This window comes from Semicossyphus pulcher, unplaced genomic scaffold, assembly GCF_022749685.1.
Source record: "Semicossyphus pulcher isolate SPU_LCO1_2020_fin unplaced genomic scaffold, fSemPul1.0.p SCAF_14, whole genome shotgun sequence".
Classification (NCBI taxonomy): domain Eukaryota; kingdom Metazoa; phylum Chordata; class Actinopteri; order Labriformes; family Labridae; genus Semicossyphus; species Semicossyphus pulcher.
In genome coordinates this window covers 31808984-31826562 of record NW_027211648.1, presented here as the reverse complement: position 1 = coordinate 31826562, position 17579 = coordinate 31808984, and positions in this window count along the sequence as shown.

Sequence of the window (17579 nt, the reverse complement as noted above, 5' to 3'; positions counted from 1 at the left end):
TACTGTGAGGAACTTTAGATTTGTGTTGATTTTGGTGCCCCCTGTGGACACAGGATTTTATCCTGTACATGCTTAAGTGGTGGTTTTTAACAAAAAATATCATCCTGCTTTCTTTAACTGTCCTATGTATCACCCATGTTTGCCCTGGAAACTGTACACAAAGGCAACGTGCAGCTGATCGATTTGTCTGACACCTACCCCCCTGCCAGCTCTTTTAGGCATCAACAATAACTATATAGAAATAACCAATCTTGTCGCTGATGGTCTGGTTTGCTTTTGCAGGTCATATAGAGTAATCAGAATAATTTCACATGTTTTATATATCTGTTTCATAACCAGCAAAAAAATCAGTCAGAGAGGTCCTAACTTTGCTTAAAAATTTCTAGCAAGGAGTCCTAGCCTAGAAGTGATTGAGGAACACTCTCAGAGCAACTCTGAGAAAGGAAGGGACAGAAACCTTTATCTTAGTGAGGAGGCGCGGTTGACCCCATTGCTAGGTATGACACATTCTTTCAGAAGCTGTGATTGGCAGATCCAAAAAAAAGTTATTTCATTGATGATGGGCAGAGAAGGACAGTGACATCTATCGGCCTAATCACAGAATTTACTCAGACATTGTGTCATCATGAACACTATTTTATGTACTGAACATCTCTGTTGATAAATTGTAAGCCACACTTTGAAGTATAAAGCCTACAGAATGTTTGAAACACATGCTCATCTTCACATGCAGTTATATTTACTTGATCACTTTTATTACCATGCTGCTAATTTTAGTACTTAATCTAACTGATATTAACGAGGGAAAATGGCTCATCTTCGCAATTTGTGTGAATGCTGGCCAGCCTATATAAAGCTTATAAGAAGCTGCCTTTGCTGCATTTAACAAGAAGAAGAAGAAAATCCAACTGGATGGAGGGACAGTGTTTACTTTTGTTTTTTTTTAATTATATATTTTTGCAATTGGACATCAGTTTTTTATACAGAGTAATGAGATATAAAAGAAAGAGTTGTGGACTTTTTTTTCACTATGTCATTTTCGAAGTGCATTTGCCTCATCTGCCAGTCTACCATCGCTATACTGAAGAAGGGAAATGTGGAGCGGCATTTTCGGACTGTTCATAAAAACTATGACACCGACTTCCCTCCTTAAAGCGAGCTGAGAAGGAGAAAGATGAAGGAACTAAAATCCCAGTTGTCTGGACAGCAGTCATTTTTCTCACAGCTAACTTCAAAAGCGAAGGCAGCCACCGAAGCATCGTTCCGGGTGAGTCACTTCATCATTAAGAACAAGAAGTCCTTCCAAGATGGAGAGATGATAAAAGAGGCATTTGTTAAAGAAGCTGACTCGTTGTTCCGAGACTTTAAAAACAAACCAGAAATACTGTCTTCAATCAAAGCTCTCCTGCTGTCAAGAAGTACAGTTACACGGCGAAGTGAAGCCTTGGCCGAGGATTTGACCCAGCAACTTTGGAAGGACATTGCAGATTGCGAGTATTTCCCACTGCAGTTGGACAAGTCTACAGACGTGAGTGACACAGCCCAGTTGTGCATTTTTATTCGGATGGTGTTTACTGATGTGACTGCAAAAGAGGAGCTGTTAACAGTGAGCGGACATATTTCAGTCTTTCAAAAACTTTATGGAGAAAACCCAGCTCCCAGTGTGCAAATTGGTGTCCATCACCACGGACGAAGCACCCGCGATGGTTGGCCGCTCAAATGGATTTATTGCCAAGTGCAGGGAGGACGATGCTTTCCCGGACTTCCTCAATTACCGCTGCATAATACACCAACAAGCGTTATGTGCAAAAATGCTCAACATGAAAGGGATAATGGATGTGGCAACGAAGATCGCCTGTTCTATTCGCACCAGATCTCTTCAAAGACGGCTGTTCCGTGCGCATCTGGAGAAGGCTGACTGCGACCACTCTGAGTTGTTGTTGCACACTGACGTGAGATGGCTTAGTCGAGGGAAATTCCTGCAAAGATTTCGAGAGCTCTGTCCGGAGATTAAGGAGTTTTTCCGTGTAGCTAACTAGCTTGACAATTGTCTATCAGAGTTTGACAGACGCTTTCAAGAGACTTTGCATTACTCGAGCCAATCGCTACATTCATTCAACACTGTTTCACCTGAACTCTTCTGGAGTGGAGGATGAGATTTTTACACTACAGGCTGACATTCAGCTGAAGTCCAGGGCTCATGGACAGTTCTGGAACTTACTCACAGAGGAAAAGTGCCCCAACATGAGGAAATGTGCCTCCTTGACTGCGTTATTCGGCTCCACTTATTTATGTGAGTCAGCCTTTTCCCACATGAAGATCGTTAAGTCCAAGTACCGTTCCACCATGACTGATGATCATTTGGAAGTGTGCTTAAGGCTGGCTATCAGCAGCTACTGTCCGGACTATGCATCCCTGGCTGATTCCATTCAGTGCAAGTCATCAGAGTGAGGTAATGACAAAAAATTTATAGAGTTGTATTGTGCAATATGGGTTCATGCAGTTAGGCAAGGTACACCAACATATATTGTACATATATAGAATTCTCAATAAATAAATATATGTTTTGCATTTTTATAGTAGGTAGATCATTTTGACTTGGTCATTTTATAAGTGGCTCGCATGCTGAAAAAGTGTGTGCACCCCTGCTGTAGTTTAAAACTGTTTCTGTTTTTAAGAGTAAAATAGTAAAAATAAAGTTATATGAAGTCTTTTGTAGTAACACGTTTGTGTTAAGAAAAGTGCTGTGTTCTAAATGCCATACTACACTAGCAGTACGTCCTGATGTGGCCTAAATGTAATATGTAGTATGCAAACAAAAGCTAAATGTGCAGTATGCCAAAAATACCCGGATGTTGTACTGATTCGGAGAAAATCTCCAGTATGTATCGGTATAGTATGTAGTATATAGTATTTAGTATGTAGTATATAGTATGTAGTATGTATGTAGTATGTATATAGTATAGAGTATGTAGTATATAGTATGTATGTAGTATGTATATAGTATAGAGTATGTAGTATGTATATAGTATGTAGTATGTAGTATGTATGTAGTATGTATATAGTATAGAGTATGTAGTATATAGTATGTATGTAGTATGTATATAGTATAGAGTATGTAGTATGTATATAGTATGTAGTATGTATAGAGTATGTAGTATGTATATAGTATAGAGTATGTAGAATATAGTATATAGTATGTAGTATATAGTATTTAGTATGTAGTATATAGTATGTAGTATGTATATAGTATGTAGTATATAGTATTTAGTATTTAGTATATAGTATGTAGTATATAGTACTAATAAACTTCAGGTATTTCTTCTTCATATGTTGTGAACTAAGAATAAGAAAACAGCAAACTAAATGTTGAAGTGTAAAATGTAAGCTAACTCGATGACTTCATCACTTATTAATGTGTGGCGAGGTCTGAGGGTCACAGACCGTCTGACATCGTCTGACCATCTGTCCTCCTCTGTGCCTCTCATGGTGAACACGTTATTAATTTATAATGATTCTGTCCTCATGAAACATGGACAACACATGTACACTCATCTGATCCTCTGTGTGTGTGTGTGTGTGTGCAGGCCGAAGTGGGACATAGAGTGTTCAGATTTAAAGATTGGCTGTCAGGCCGAGAGGGTGAACCTCAGAGGCTCCCGTCCAGGGGCGCAGCTCACCGCTGTTTGTTTGTGTGATTTTAAAGCTTGTTTTAATGCTTTTTTCAACAGTCCTAACTGCCTGATGTGGATTTTGATTGCTTGAAATATCGCTGCACCTTGCACTTTTTCATCACAATGAATCTCGGAGCATTGTGAATACTTTTTTGCCTTGCGGCGTTCGCACCTGGGAGCTGCTTTACAGGCCGACAAGATGCCCTCAAATACTGTCACTCCACCAAACTGGTGGGGCATCATCAGTCAAATCACCAGCGGATTGTACTGAAAATCAATGCCCGGGAAGATGGGTGGAAAGGCACAAGAAAGTGAGGAAGAGGTAGGGATCGAGAGGGGGTGTGAGATATCGCCTCTGAGCTCACAGTAAGAGCTGAACATGACTGTGAATTCAGACAAAGCAACCCTAATCTGTTTTACAGAAACGTGGCTCAAAGATCAGGTGACCCTGAGTCTCGTAGGTTACACCACAATAAGAGCTGACAGAGTCGAGCTCAGTTCCTTTAAATCCATTGGGAGAGGACTGTGTATGTTTGTTGACAACAACTGGGCGACACAGTACTGTGTGTGAGAGCAGGTGTGTACACCAGACTTGGAGATCTTAAATGTTTCTTTTAGACCTTTTCATCTCCCGCGGGAGTTTGGTCAGCTCACCGTCAGTCTTACTTATGTACCAGGACCGAATGATGCAGCAGTGGTGGAGAGGACAGAGGAGTGTTACAATAATGCAGTCACACGCTCTGCGGACCAGCCCGGTTTAATCCCATTTTATCTGAACATTTGCCTTCCCTTCAGCAATATGTGGACTGTCCAACTCGTCTGACCGGGACCCTCAGGTGTTGCTATGGGAACATACCCGACGCTTACAAAGCGGTAACCCTCGGGAAATCTGATCACAACGTCATTCATCTCCTGCTGAAACATAAGGCTGTCGTGAAGAGAGTGAAACCTGTCACGAAGCAGGTGCAGGTGTGGTCGGACACAGGTAAAGAACAGCTCAGGGACTGTCTTGAGGAAACAAACTGGGACATTTTCTTTCAATCCTGTCCTGATGCTGATGAACTCACAGATACTATAACATCATATATTAAATTCCGTGAAGACACTGTGTCTGACAAAAAAAAGTGTGAAAATACTCCCAAATAATAAATCCTGGGTGTCAAAACAGTTGAAACACTGTCTTAATGAAAGAAAGGTCGCTTTCTGGTCATGTTTGCAATTGCTGTGTGAAAGGAGACAGCTAAGGGGGGAGATCTCTGAGGCAAAAATCAATTACAAAAACAAGGAGAAGACAGATTTTTGACAGGTAATGTAAGACAGGTATGGGAGGGTTTAAACACATTGATGGGCAGAGCCAGTAAAAAGGCCAACACTCCTGTAAATAGCAGTGAATCTTTTTTAAATGAATTAAATCATTCTTATTGTAGATTTGATGGCTGGGAGCATATATGTCAAATGATTTTCGGCCCATTGCTATAGCCTCCATACTGTGTAGCTGCTATTGTTGGGTTCTGTGCTTTGCCTGTTTCTGTGATCTGCTGGTTTTATGATTTGCTTGTTTTCCTGTTTTGCTTTGCTTTGTTGTCAAAGCATTTTGTAAACTCTTGTTTTTAAAGGTGCTATATAAATATACACGCTGCTGTACACAGGAAATAATAATATAATACTATATATATAATATAAAAATAATATGATAATATGATATATTGTAATATATTAGGATAGACAGACAGACAGACAGACAGACAGACACCGGTCGCAGGTGTGGCCTGTTCCTTCAGAAGTCCACCACCATCTCCTTGGTCTTTGAGGTGTTCAGCTGCAGATGGTTGGAATTGGACCAACTCACAAAGTCCTCCAACAGTATTTCTGCATGTGGCAGAGCTCAGAGCTGTGTCAGAGAGGGTGAATAAGAGTCAGATGTAGAGGAAACAACAGGTCTGCAGTCAGAGACAGAAACCTGTAAACTGAACAGAGATAAAAACCCTGACGTTTACATTTTTAACTTTCCTTCAGTAACAGCACCTGTCCTCAGATAGCAGACGAACCTGCAGAGGATTCAAACACACACACATCCTTTAACTGTCCTAAATATTTATTTGTATTTCCTGTTTAAACTTCAGCAAAACTTTGGAGCTCAGATCCTCCTGGTTTATACGACCCTGAATCTGCCGTTTGAACCTTCAGAGGAATCTGACCTTTAACCTCGTCACCCAACGATCTCACTGTCCAGACGACTGTTCACACCATAAAGCCTGATTTTACAGCAGGTTATCAGGGAGAGAGAGCACACACACACACACGCACACGCACACACACGCACACGCACACACACACACACACACACACACACACTGTGTTTATCCTCATTATCTGAGTTGTGTGTTTACACAGCTTTTACAGCATTCAGAGGTCAAAGGTCAAAGAGGAACAAAGTGATGAAGAGGAGCTGAGAAGGTTTCAATGAAGAACTAAACAGAGGAAAGACAGAGAGAGGAGGAGCAGGAGGAGCAGGAGGAGCAGGATGATCTTAAAGTACCACAGGAACAAATATGTAAAAGTTGATCAAACAGGAAACAAACTTTTTCTTCTTTTAACTTCATGACAATAATCTAATCAAAAATGTCTGATCAGCTCTCCGGCCTGCACATTGTCCATCATCTGATAACAAGAATATTCCACCCTCAGTTGAGCTTTTAGCAGACCCTGCAGAACCTTCACCGGGTCCACACTACCGGGGCTCTGAGCCATGTTCCTGTGGGTTAGCCAGATCGCTAGCTTAGCAGAACCACACAGAAAGTTCAACACTGTGTGTACACTTTTCTGTCTTGCAGAGTATTTTGGACCTCGACTCCTTCATCCCTGACAGAGACTAGACATTCAGGACCTTCACACAGAGCTGGTAAACAGCCTTTTTCTCCACATCCTAAAACTTGTCCAGGTGAGAGCTTGTGAGGGTTTGTGAGCAGCTGGCCTCCCCCCTCTTGCCACCCCCCCACTACAGGGGTAACGGACAGAGAAGGAAAGCTGTACTTACACCCCTCAGCTCACTGGTCACACAGAGTCCAGTTCTTTGCAAAGGCCCTTAGATGGTGGTGGCAGAGCAGCACCGACCTCCTCGAACCACTCTTGATCAGCCGGGTGGAGGTGATGTTGCTCCTCTCTCTCAGGACGTCCACAGAGGTAGCCGTTAGCCTCATTGGATGACCCAATTTGTTGCAGCCGGCCTCTCTCAGACTGACCTGCAGGATGACAGACAGCAGGGTTAGAGTCCTGTTGAAGCTGTTGAAAAATAAAGGCTCCTCAAACACCCACATGTCTGGAGTCTCCTCTGTGGCACCTGTGGTCTTTAAAACCTGCCACGCCTGCAGTACTGAGCTGTAGAAAGGGATCAGTCCAGTGAGACCCACATCCTCAGGTTTCAACAGGAAAGGGTGCTTGTCATAGCGCCAGCGCCCAGCTCTCCTCAGCAGCAGTCCAGCTGTGTGCAGCCAGCTTGGGCCACAGTAATAAAGCCACTGGCAGATAGAAGGCTTCTGCCTGGACCTAGTGCTTACTGGACCAAAAGTCCAGGATGGCCCTCTGTATGTCCTCTACCAGGCCTCTAGGTGGAGTCAGAGTGACAAGTCTGTGCCAAAGAGTCGAGGCGACCAAGTTATTAGCAACCAGAACTCTCCCCCTTCCCATTTAGACAACAGAGCACACACTCTCTCACCTTAACTCCCTCCCAGTTCTTTTTTTGAAAGACCCAGTGCCCAAAAGAAAAACCCCAACACCTTCAGCCCCTTCCTCCCCCACTCAAGTCCTCCAGGCAGACTGGGCACTGCCTTATCCCTCCATTGTCCCACCAGCAGAGCCTCATTCTTTGCCCAGTTCACCCCTCAACCTGCACAGCAAGGGCTCAATAGCTAAACTGTATAACTGTCCTGAGATAGGACAATCCTGTCGACTCAGCCCTGCCCCCAACTTCACCACACACTGTGTGTTTAAGTATAACATACGAACCAATCCTTCAGTGCAGAAAACAAGTACGAGTGATCCAACCTGTCAAACGCCTTCTCCTGATCCAGAGACACAACACCACAATCAACATTATATAACTTACACAAGTCAATGACATCTCTCATGAGGAAAATATTGTCCATTATTGTCCTGTCAGGTACACAATAACTCTGGTCGGTATGTATGATACTCCCCAGGAAGTCCTTCAGTCTGTTCGATAAAGTTCTGGAGAGTATTTTACAATCCTTGCAGAGGAGGGCGACCGGCCTCCAGTTCTTTAACAAGGCCAGGTCTCCTTTCTTTGGCAGCAGGGAGAGTACTGCCCTCTGACAAGACACCGGGAGAGAACCTGTTCTCAAACACTCCAACAAAACACTGTGAAGATCAGATCCAAGAATTTTCCAGAACCTTTTAAAAAAGTCAGCAGGTAACCCGTCTATCCCAGGGGCTCGACCTGAAGCCATCTGATTCACAGCAACAGTTAGCTCCTCCAGAGTCAGCTCACAGTCCAGAGCAGCAGAGGAGTTTCCTCCTTGCTGAGCTGAGGAAGACCCTCCAGGAGCTCCTCATGGCACTCCAAGCTACAGTTCTCAGCTCCAAAGAGATCCGCGTAGAAACCCATGGCATGGCTCCTCATCTCAGCTGGATTGGTTGTAACTCTGCCCCCTGGAAGCTTAAGGCAGGACATCAGCTTCCTCTGTGCCGCCGATCTCTCCAAGTTTAAAAAAGAAAGAGCTTGGGGCATCCATGTCCTTAAGATGAAGGAAGCGAGACCGGACCAGGGCTCCCTTTACCCTCTCCTGCAGGAGGGAGCTCAACTCCATCCTCTTCTCCTGTAGCAGAGGGCCCATGGTGGCACCTGGGCTCCGATGTAAGCCCTCCTCAATGTCTTGATTTTGGTCTCAAGGTCTTTAACTGCTGCTTTTAACCGAGCAGAAGAGTGAGAGGTGTATTGTTGACAGAACACACGGATCTGGGCTTTACCAACCTCCCACCACAACTTCAGGAAACCAAAGTCTGCTTTTTTTATTTGCCACTGTTTCCAGAAAACCTCAAAGCTTTGGCAGAAAATACTGTCATGTAGGAGTTTGTTGTTGAAATGCCAGGAGGAATTAACCCTTTCACCTGGTGAGGTTATTAATTCTACGCAGACAAAATGGTGGTCTGTGAAACCGACCGGACTGATGTTACAGTGAAGCAATTTAGGGCTGAGAGTTTTTGAAATGCAGATCTGATCCAGTCTGGCTGCACACACCCTGTTGTTGCTGACCCTGACCCATGTGTAGTTTGACTCTGAAGGTGTCTAACAGATCTGAATGAGAGATGACAGAACGAAGAGCCTGGGAGGATGGTGGGTGGGGTTCCTCACCTCTTCTGTCTACAGGAAAATCTAAGGTACAGTTAAAATCCCCCCCGACGATGATCTGGTCCTGATCGTAGGACATCAGCTCATTTTGTAGCAGGTTGTAAAAAGCTACTCTTTCTGCTCCAACATTAGGAGCATAAATGTTGACAAAGCAGAACACAGAGCCGCCTATCTCTGCCCTGACCACCAGCAGCCGGCCCTGTACCACTTCAGCACATGACAACACATTAGCATTAGCAGAGGCTCCAAACAGAGCAGCCACACCTGCATTAAAGTTTGTTCCATGGCTAAGGTTACAGGAACCCTCCCACCATAAAGCCCAGTCCGTCTCATCAGAAGGATTACTGTGTGTTTCCTGTAAAAACAACACATCAATCCTTTTGTGATTAGAGACTTCAGATATGAGTGCTCTCTTGTGTCTGTCTCTCCCACCATTGATATTCAAAGACCCTATTTTAAGGCTACGCACAGAGAAGTGAGACAGGAGAAGCAGACCGACAGAAAACAGCAAAGAACAGTGGAAAGAGGAGGACACCTTGTGATGCATGATCATTTTTACTTCTTATTTTTTCTGACTGTTTTACTGCTTACTTTTCTCAAAGTGTTTCTTTTCATCCAGGAGGTCAAAACCTGTTCATAGGTCTTTTTAGAGTGCTGACTGATCTGATGAACTTGTCTGTGTCTGTGAAATAGTCGCTTACTTTCACTGAGTTTTTGAATGTTTCATCCATAAACTGGTTTATTTCTTCTAAAGAAAATAAGTTAGTGCTCCTGTTGGATGTTTCGGTATTGTCTGAGTCATAATCCTACCCCAGAGGCTCATCTTTTAGAAACCCAACCACACCTTTATTCATTCTGGATGCAAAACACAGCTTATCATGAACCTACCTGCTCACCAACAGCCAACAACACCTCCTCCATGGTCATATTACCGTCCTGCGGGACTATCTGCACTCCCTGCCGGACAGTTGAAAAACAGGGACTAAAACCAATTCCAACTCCGCGCCACTCGCACGTCCACCACCGCCACTCACAATCACTGGAAATGGGAAGGAGAGAAGAGGAGTGTGAGAGGAGAGGAGTGGAGAGGAGCTGAGAGACTCTACACACAGACAGTAAATGTTGTAAATAGTCAGCACGTTTTATACTCACAGTAAACACATTTAAATGAACCTGTAGTTAAATGAAGGTGTGTGTCTGCAGAAGACGTCTCATAGGTGAAGAGTTGGTCTGAAGAATAGAAACTCTTTAAGGATCCTCTTTCATTACTTAATGAAATGAAATTAATCTGTGTTAATCTATGTGTTAATCTATGTTAATCTGTGTTAATCTATGTGTTAATTTATCTGTGTTAATTAATCTGCATGTTAATCTATGTGTTAATCTGTGTTAATTAATCTGCGTGTTAATCTATGTGTTAATCTATGTGTTAATCTATGTGTTAATCTGTGTTAATCTGTGTGTTAATCTATATGTTAATCTGTGTGTTAATCTGTGTGTTAATCTGTGTGTTAATCTGTGTTAATCTGTGTGTTAATCTGTGTTTTAATCTATGTGTTAATCTGTGTGTTAATCTATGTTAATTAATCTGTGTTAATCTATGTGTTAATCTATGTTAATCTATGTTAATCTATGTGTTAATCTGTGTTAATCTGTGTTAATTTATCTGTGTTAATTAATCTGCATGTTAATCTATGTGTTAATCTGTGTTAATTAATCTATGTGTTAATCTATGTGTTAATCTGTGTGTTAATCTGTGTGTTAATCTGTGTGTTAATCTGTGTTAATCTGTGTTTTAATCTATGTGTTAATCTTTGTGTTAATCTGTGTGTTAATCTGTGTTAATCTGTGTTAATTAATCTGTGTTAATGAATCTGCGTGTTAATCTATGTGTTAATCTGTGTTAATTAATCTGCGTGTTAATCTATGTGTTAATCTGTGTGTTAATCTGTGTGTTAATCCATGTGTTCATTTTAGTGTTCATCTGTGTGTTAATGTATGTGTTCATTTTAGTGTTCATCTGTGTGTTAATGTATGTGTTCATTTGTGTGTTCATCTGTGTGTTCATCTGTGTTTTAATCTGTGTGTTAATCTGTGTGTTAATGTATGTGTTAATCTGTTTGTTAATGTATGTGTTAATCTGTTTGTTAATGTATGTGTTAATCTGTGTGTTAATCTGTTTGTTAATGTATGTGTTAATCTGTTTGTTAATGTATGTGTTAATCTGTGTGTTAATGTGTGTGTTAATGTGTGTGTTAATCTGTGTGTTAATGTGTGTGTTAATGTGTGTGTTAATCTGTGTGTTAATCCATGTGTTCATTTTAGTGTTCATCTGTGTGTTAATGTATGTGTTCATTTGTGTGTTCATCTGTGTGTTCATCTGTGTGTTCATCTGTGTTTTAATCTGTGTGTTCATTTTAGTGTTCATCTGTGTGTTAATCTGTGTGTTAATCTGTGTGTTAATCTGTGTGTTCATCTGTGTGTTAATCCATGTGTTCATTTTAGTGTTCATCTGTGTGTTAATGTATGTGTTCATTTGTGTGTTCATCTGTGTGTTCATCTGTGTGTTAATCTGTGTGTTCATCTGTGTGTTAATCTGCGTGTTCATCTGTGTGTTAATCTGTGTGTTCATTTTAGTGTTCATCTGTGTGTTAATCTGTGTGTTAATCTGTGTGTTCATCTGTGTGTTAATCCATGTGTTCATTTTAGTGTTCATCTGTGTGTTAATGTATGTGTTCATTTGTGTGTTCATCTGTGTGTTCATCTGTGTGTTCATTTTAGTGTTCATCTGTGTGTTAATCTGTGTGTTAATCTGTGTGTTAATGTGTGTGTTAATCTGTGTGTTAATGTGTGTGTTAATCTGTGTGTTAATCTGTGTGTTAATGTGTGTGTTAATCTGTGTGTTAATGTGTGTGTTCATCTGTGTGTTAATCTGTGTGTTCATTTTAGTGTTCATCTGTGTGTTAATCTGTGTGTTAATCTGTGTGTTCATCTGTGTGTTAATCCATGTGTTCATTTTAGTGTTCATCTGTGTGTTAATGTATGTGTTCATTTGTGTGTTCATCTGTGTGTTCATCTGTGTGTTCATCTGTGTGTTCATCTGTGTGTTAATCTGTGTGTTCATTTTAGTGTTCATCTGTGTGTTAATCTGTGTGTTAATCTGTGTGTTAATGTGTGTGTTAATCTGTGTGTTAATGTGTGTGTTAATCTGTGTGTTAATGTGTGTGTTAATCTGTGTGTTAATCTGTGTGTTAATGTGTGTGTTCATCTGTGTGTTAATCTGTGTTTTAATCTGTGTGTTCATCTGTGTGTTCATTTGTGTGTTAATCTGTGTTTTAATCTGTGTGTTCATCTGTGTATTCATCTGTGTGTTCATCTGTGTGTTCATCTGTGTGTTCATCTGTGTGTTCATTTGTGTGTTAATCTGTGTGTTCATCTGTGTGTTCATCTGTGTGTTCATCTGTGTGTTCATGTGTGTGTTCATCTGTGTGTTCATCTGTGTGTTCATGTGTGTGTTCATCTGTGTGTTCATTTGTGTGTTCATCTGTGTTTTACTGTAACTACAGGATTTGCAGCTCTTTAGGTTAAAAGATGTGAAACTGCTCAAACAGCAGCTGAAGAGAAAGACCTTCACACGAGTGTCTGCAGAGTTTATGTAACGGAGTAAAGTATTCATGGTTAAATTATTGCCAAAGTAGTGCCACAGCGCCATCTATCGGCACAGTGCCAGTGCAAGACTTTGTGGGGTGGCGAGGTTCAGTGGTAGGTTGCGTTCTATGTGTGGTCTGGGATAATTAATAACTTTGTCCTGTTTTGGATGTTTATATTTCATATTTTACTGTGTATTTAACTCAAAATTGCCTGAGGTAACATTCCGATTTTAGTTCATGATTTATCCAGTATTTAAAACGATTTTCTGGACAAATATTCAACATGCATCAATGCTAAACTAGCATAAATATCTGTACTTGTTACTTTTGTTATCCAGACTGTTCTGACCTGAGACTGCTGTGATTTCCACTCGTCATTCCGCTGTGTTGCAGAGCAATAAATACCATCAGTAATCCACCTGGATGTCTGTGATGTGTAGAGGCAAGTAGAGCAGAGCTGCATCTGATCACATCTGGTTGTGACCCGTCACATTTAAACCTCAGAGTTTCTGTGACTGATTTATTTCATTAAAACACAACAAATTAAATGAAATGAAAGTTTCATGTGAACAGTGGAGCAGGTGCTGACTTTAATTATTCACACGGACACAATGAAAGCATCTGTTCCCTCCTCTGTGCTCTGGGTGCAGATGGAACAATGCTGCCTCCTGCTGGTACATCACTGCGCCTGCATCAGACTGCAGATGATATCTCGGTGTCGTCCTGGTGTTCTCTGTTCTCTGTTCTATGTTAATATAACTGCATGTTGGCTTTCACCTCTTTCTGTTTGGTTTCATTCACTTTTCTACAGAACAGACAGATTTTATCACTTTTAGTGCTCACATTAAACAAACTCAATTATCTGTCTATTAATGTGATGACACCCCAGAGAGACAGATTTCAGTCACCTGTCATGCAGCAGCATTTTATATGAAAAAAATTGGTGGGGCACCAGCTACTTCAGTAAAAAAGCTACATACCAGGAAAACATCAGTACTCTCTCTGGCTACTGATGTGTGTTTTTTAACACGTCAACAAACAGTGCTGTCATTTGTTCTGATATAACAGCTAAGTGCAGGGCTGCCAACTCTCACGCACTGACCGTGAGACTCACACTACTGACACTGTTCACATGCTCTCATGCGACAAGTCCAAAAACAAACTCATAACGTGGATAATGTGGCGCGACAAAACAGCACATAGAACTGAGCTATTAAATGATAAAATTATAACAAACTATATATAAAAAAAACATGACAGGCTCTTTCAATGGTGATGAATTTACTACATTGAATCCTTGGAATGTGCCATTAGACAGCGAGCAGACCTTACACTGTTATATCGTGATAAATCATAGGAAACAACCAGTGTGGATAACATTTGCTAAATGTAACATATTTGTAGATCGAAGCACAATATCACGCACTCAATCTTTCAGTTTCAGTTTGTCCACAGACAGAATATCTCACGCTCAGGAGCTCTGTCTCATCACGTTGTTCCAGAGGTTATAATCATGACTGAGGAGTGACTCGCAGTGTGTCTGAGGTTAAACCAGTTGCTGTTCTGACAACAGCTGTGGAGAAAATCGATCATAGTTTACGTTGTCTGTGAAGCGCTACCATGCTCTCACTTTGGCAGGCGATCATTTAAGTTGTGCCTATATATCAATATATGCCATTCTAGTCCACTGTATAATTGAATGTGCCTGTGCCACACCTGGGGGCACCTAACCACCATCCCGTACCCAGGCCTTTTAGTGATCGACAGACACATATTTATTTCAGCCTGGGACAATGTTTGAAAATGTGACAACATAGAGCGCAAAAGATTTCATCGGTCAAGTGCATATTTTCAGACGGATTGCTGCAGAAGACGTAGCACACACACAAGTTTCATTACCGCTGTCACAAGCCTCAATTAAAAATGCAATGTTTAAGCCGACTAAACCAAGTTGATGAAATTAGCCTACAGGGCCATGAGCGAACAGCAAAGAGCTCAACACACTGAAGGCCACTACGAAGCTGCAGGCAACTTTTCAGGGATACAGTGCAGTACCGTGACACCAACATGGCAACCAGCTGACAGAAAAGTATGGACACACTGACACTCGTCACCATCTATATAAATCGATCCAGCACAACAAAATGGCCAATGCACGAACCATCAGCACAAAAGCAGGATGATATAATATGCTTTCACTCACCAAAGGCTCACTTGAAGAGAAAGGCGGCTGTGCTCGAGTATTAAATCCACTTTGTTCATTTCTCAGGCTAGCTGCTGCGGTGAAGCTAAAAATGTTTTCCCTCTTCTTTCTGACAAACGTTCGCACCACGACAGACAGACAGCCAATCAACTCTGAGATATGAAATTACCGTAGTGGGGCTACACTGTCAGCCCCACTTTTCATCAAATTTGTGTGATCTACATTGAATACAGTAACACTCCGAGCATGTGTAGTCATGTTTTCCCACGTACAATACACACTGCATTGGGAGAGAGGGGCGAGCCCTTTCACGCCACCCGGGGCCGACTGCCGACATGAATCAGGAGAACGAAGTCTGAAGGAGCACGGCAGGGACCAATAAACATGAACTAAAATCCTTACACAAATCATATGCAATAAAGGAAGATGCTTTATTCATAGATTATACATCATAGCAGATAATAACCTTTTAGAATGAATAATAACACAATTTCACAACAGGTGGGGCACCCCTAATGTCCACTCGCCACTGCATACAGTGCCGTTATTTTACATGGAGGACCACAACTACATAAAGTCTGTTTTTACATGTGACTGATTTAATGTCTCCTTCTTGTATAATCAGGAGAGAAAGGTCAAATGTCACCCACATTCAGGCTGTCACATTTAGGATAAAGTATAAATGTAATGGACCGAGCAGCAGGCTGTGTGCAGACAATCAGACTGTTTTCAGGATGTGTGGTCTCTGGCTCCGGCTGATCAGAATATTAATGACGTTCACCACAGAGAGAGACAGAGAGAGACAGAGAGGTTTGAGGTTTAAAAAGTTCCTTTATTTACCGTTAGCAGGAGAAAACATATCCCTGTCACATTGTCACATGCTTAGAATGCAACAAAACATTTTCCTCAAATCAAATATTCACTGTCAGCTCTCCGTCCCCTCCCACAGAGCACAACCCCCCCCACAGCCCGCACACGAGTGAAAGCCTGCACATCGTCCATCATAGAGCCATAGGCATGTTCAACCCTCAGTCTGGCCTTTAAAAGTCCCTCCAGAACCGGTACCGGCTCCACACTACCGGCACCCTGAGCTCGGTTCCTGCGGGTCAGCCAAATGGCCAACTTGGCAGAAGCAGATAAATAGTTCATCATTGTGTGTGCAGTTTTTCAACGGGCAGCATGTACAGGGACCGCCAGCTGCCTTTCGGGGAAACGTCTGGGCCAAAGAACTCAGTCCACCTCGACTCCTTCATCCCTGACAGAGACTGCAAGTGGAGGACTTTGACACAGGTCTGATAAAGTTCCTTTTTGCCTGCATCCTGTGACAGAGCCACATTAAAGTGTCAAATCAATTGTAAAAGGGAGTGCATTAGAAGGTTTTAAAACTAGCAGACTAAGGTTGTGAATGTCTGTTTTGCCTTTGATGCTGTGAAACTTAAATTTCCCCTATAAAATAAAAGGATGTGGGTATGTGCCAGTTAAGGCTGGTTAGTATGTCTGTGCCGAGGTCATATAGGCAGGATGTGGCGTAGATGCAGGAGGAGGATTCATGTGCGCGCGGCTGAGTTGAATTGGGTAGCGACAGACGAGAGTACTGCAGCTGCTAAACCATTGACTGTTCAAATGTGAAAGAAAACGTAAGGAGAAACGAGACCTTTGAATAAACTGTTGAATTAAAAGAATCTAAAAGAAGATTATTGGGACTCTCCGTGCTGGCATCTCCCGCGGCTGAACACGCAGGAGGGGAATCAAGAACAAAGACGGGATCTAACCGATGGATTATTCCTCCTCTTGAAACTGGGTGAGACCTGTACCTTAATCGTACCTTAACCTGATCGATTGCCTTTTTAGTGGATTATTTTCTGTTTTCGGTACGAACGGACGGCAGCATCAGCGGATTAATTGTTTGCTTTCGGGGTGAAAAAGGACTAAAAGAGACTATTCGAGTGAACTTTCTTTTATTTAAGTTCATATTTCGTTAGATTTGGACTTTTAGTTGGTTTTGAAGGCATATGGGACTGATTTAAATTTTCATTTGTCGTATTGAGCTGAGGGAAGTTGAGGTCCTTGATCACCTAAGCAGCCTAACAGTACAAAGTGGCTATAAAGATTAAAATGTAAAATTGCTGTAAAGAGGGTTATTTCATTTTAAAGACAGATTCCCTCTGTTCCCTGTTTCTGTTTAAAAGTGTTATAGGTTTTCTTTTTTCTTAAAGAACCCCTTGAGCGTTAAACGTTTTATCGTCAAGATAAAAAGGTCGAGTGTTATACTTGTCCAGGTGAGGTGTTGTAAAGGACAGCAGCTGGCCTCCTCCTTCCTGCCATTCCAGAGAGTGGCAGGAACAGACAGAGTTTGGTCTCCTACAAAGGCCCTCAGATGTTGGGGTAGAGCAGCACAGACCTCCTCCACCACTCTGTTGACCAACCTGATGGAGGTGATGTTGCTCCTCTCTGTCAGGACGTCCACAGAGGTAGCCGTCAGCCTCATTAGGTGGCCCAGTTTTGTACAGCCGGCCTCTCTGAGACCGGACCTCAAACTGGCAGACTGCAGGGTTTGAGTCCTGATGAGGTTATTATAAAATAGAGGCTCCTCAAACATCCACATGCCCGGAGTCTCATTTACTGCACGTGAGATTTTAAAAGTCTGCCAGGCCTGCAGCACAGAGCCGTAAAATGGAGTCAGG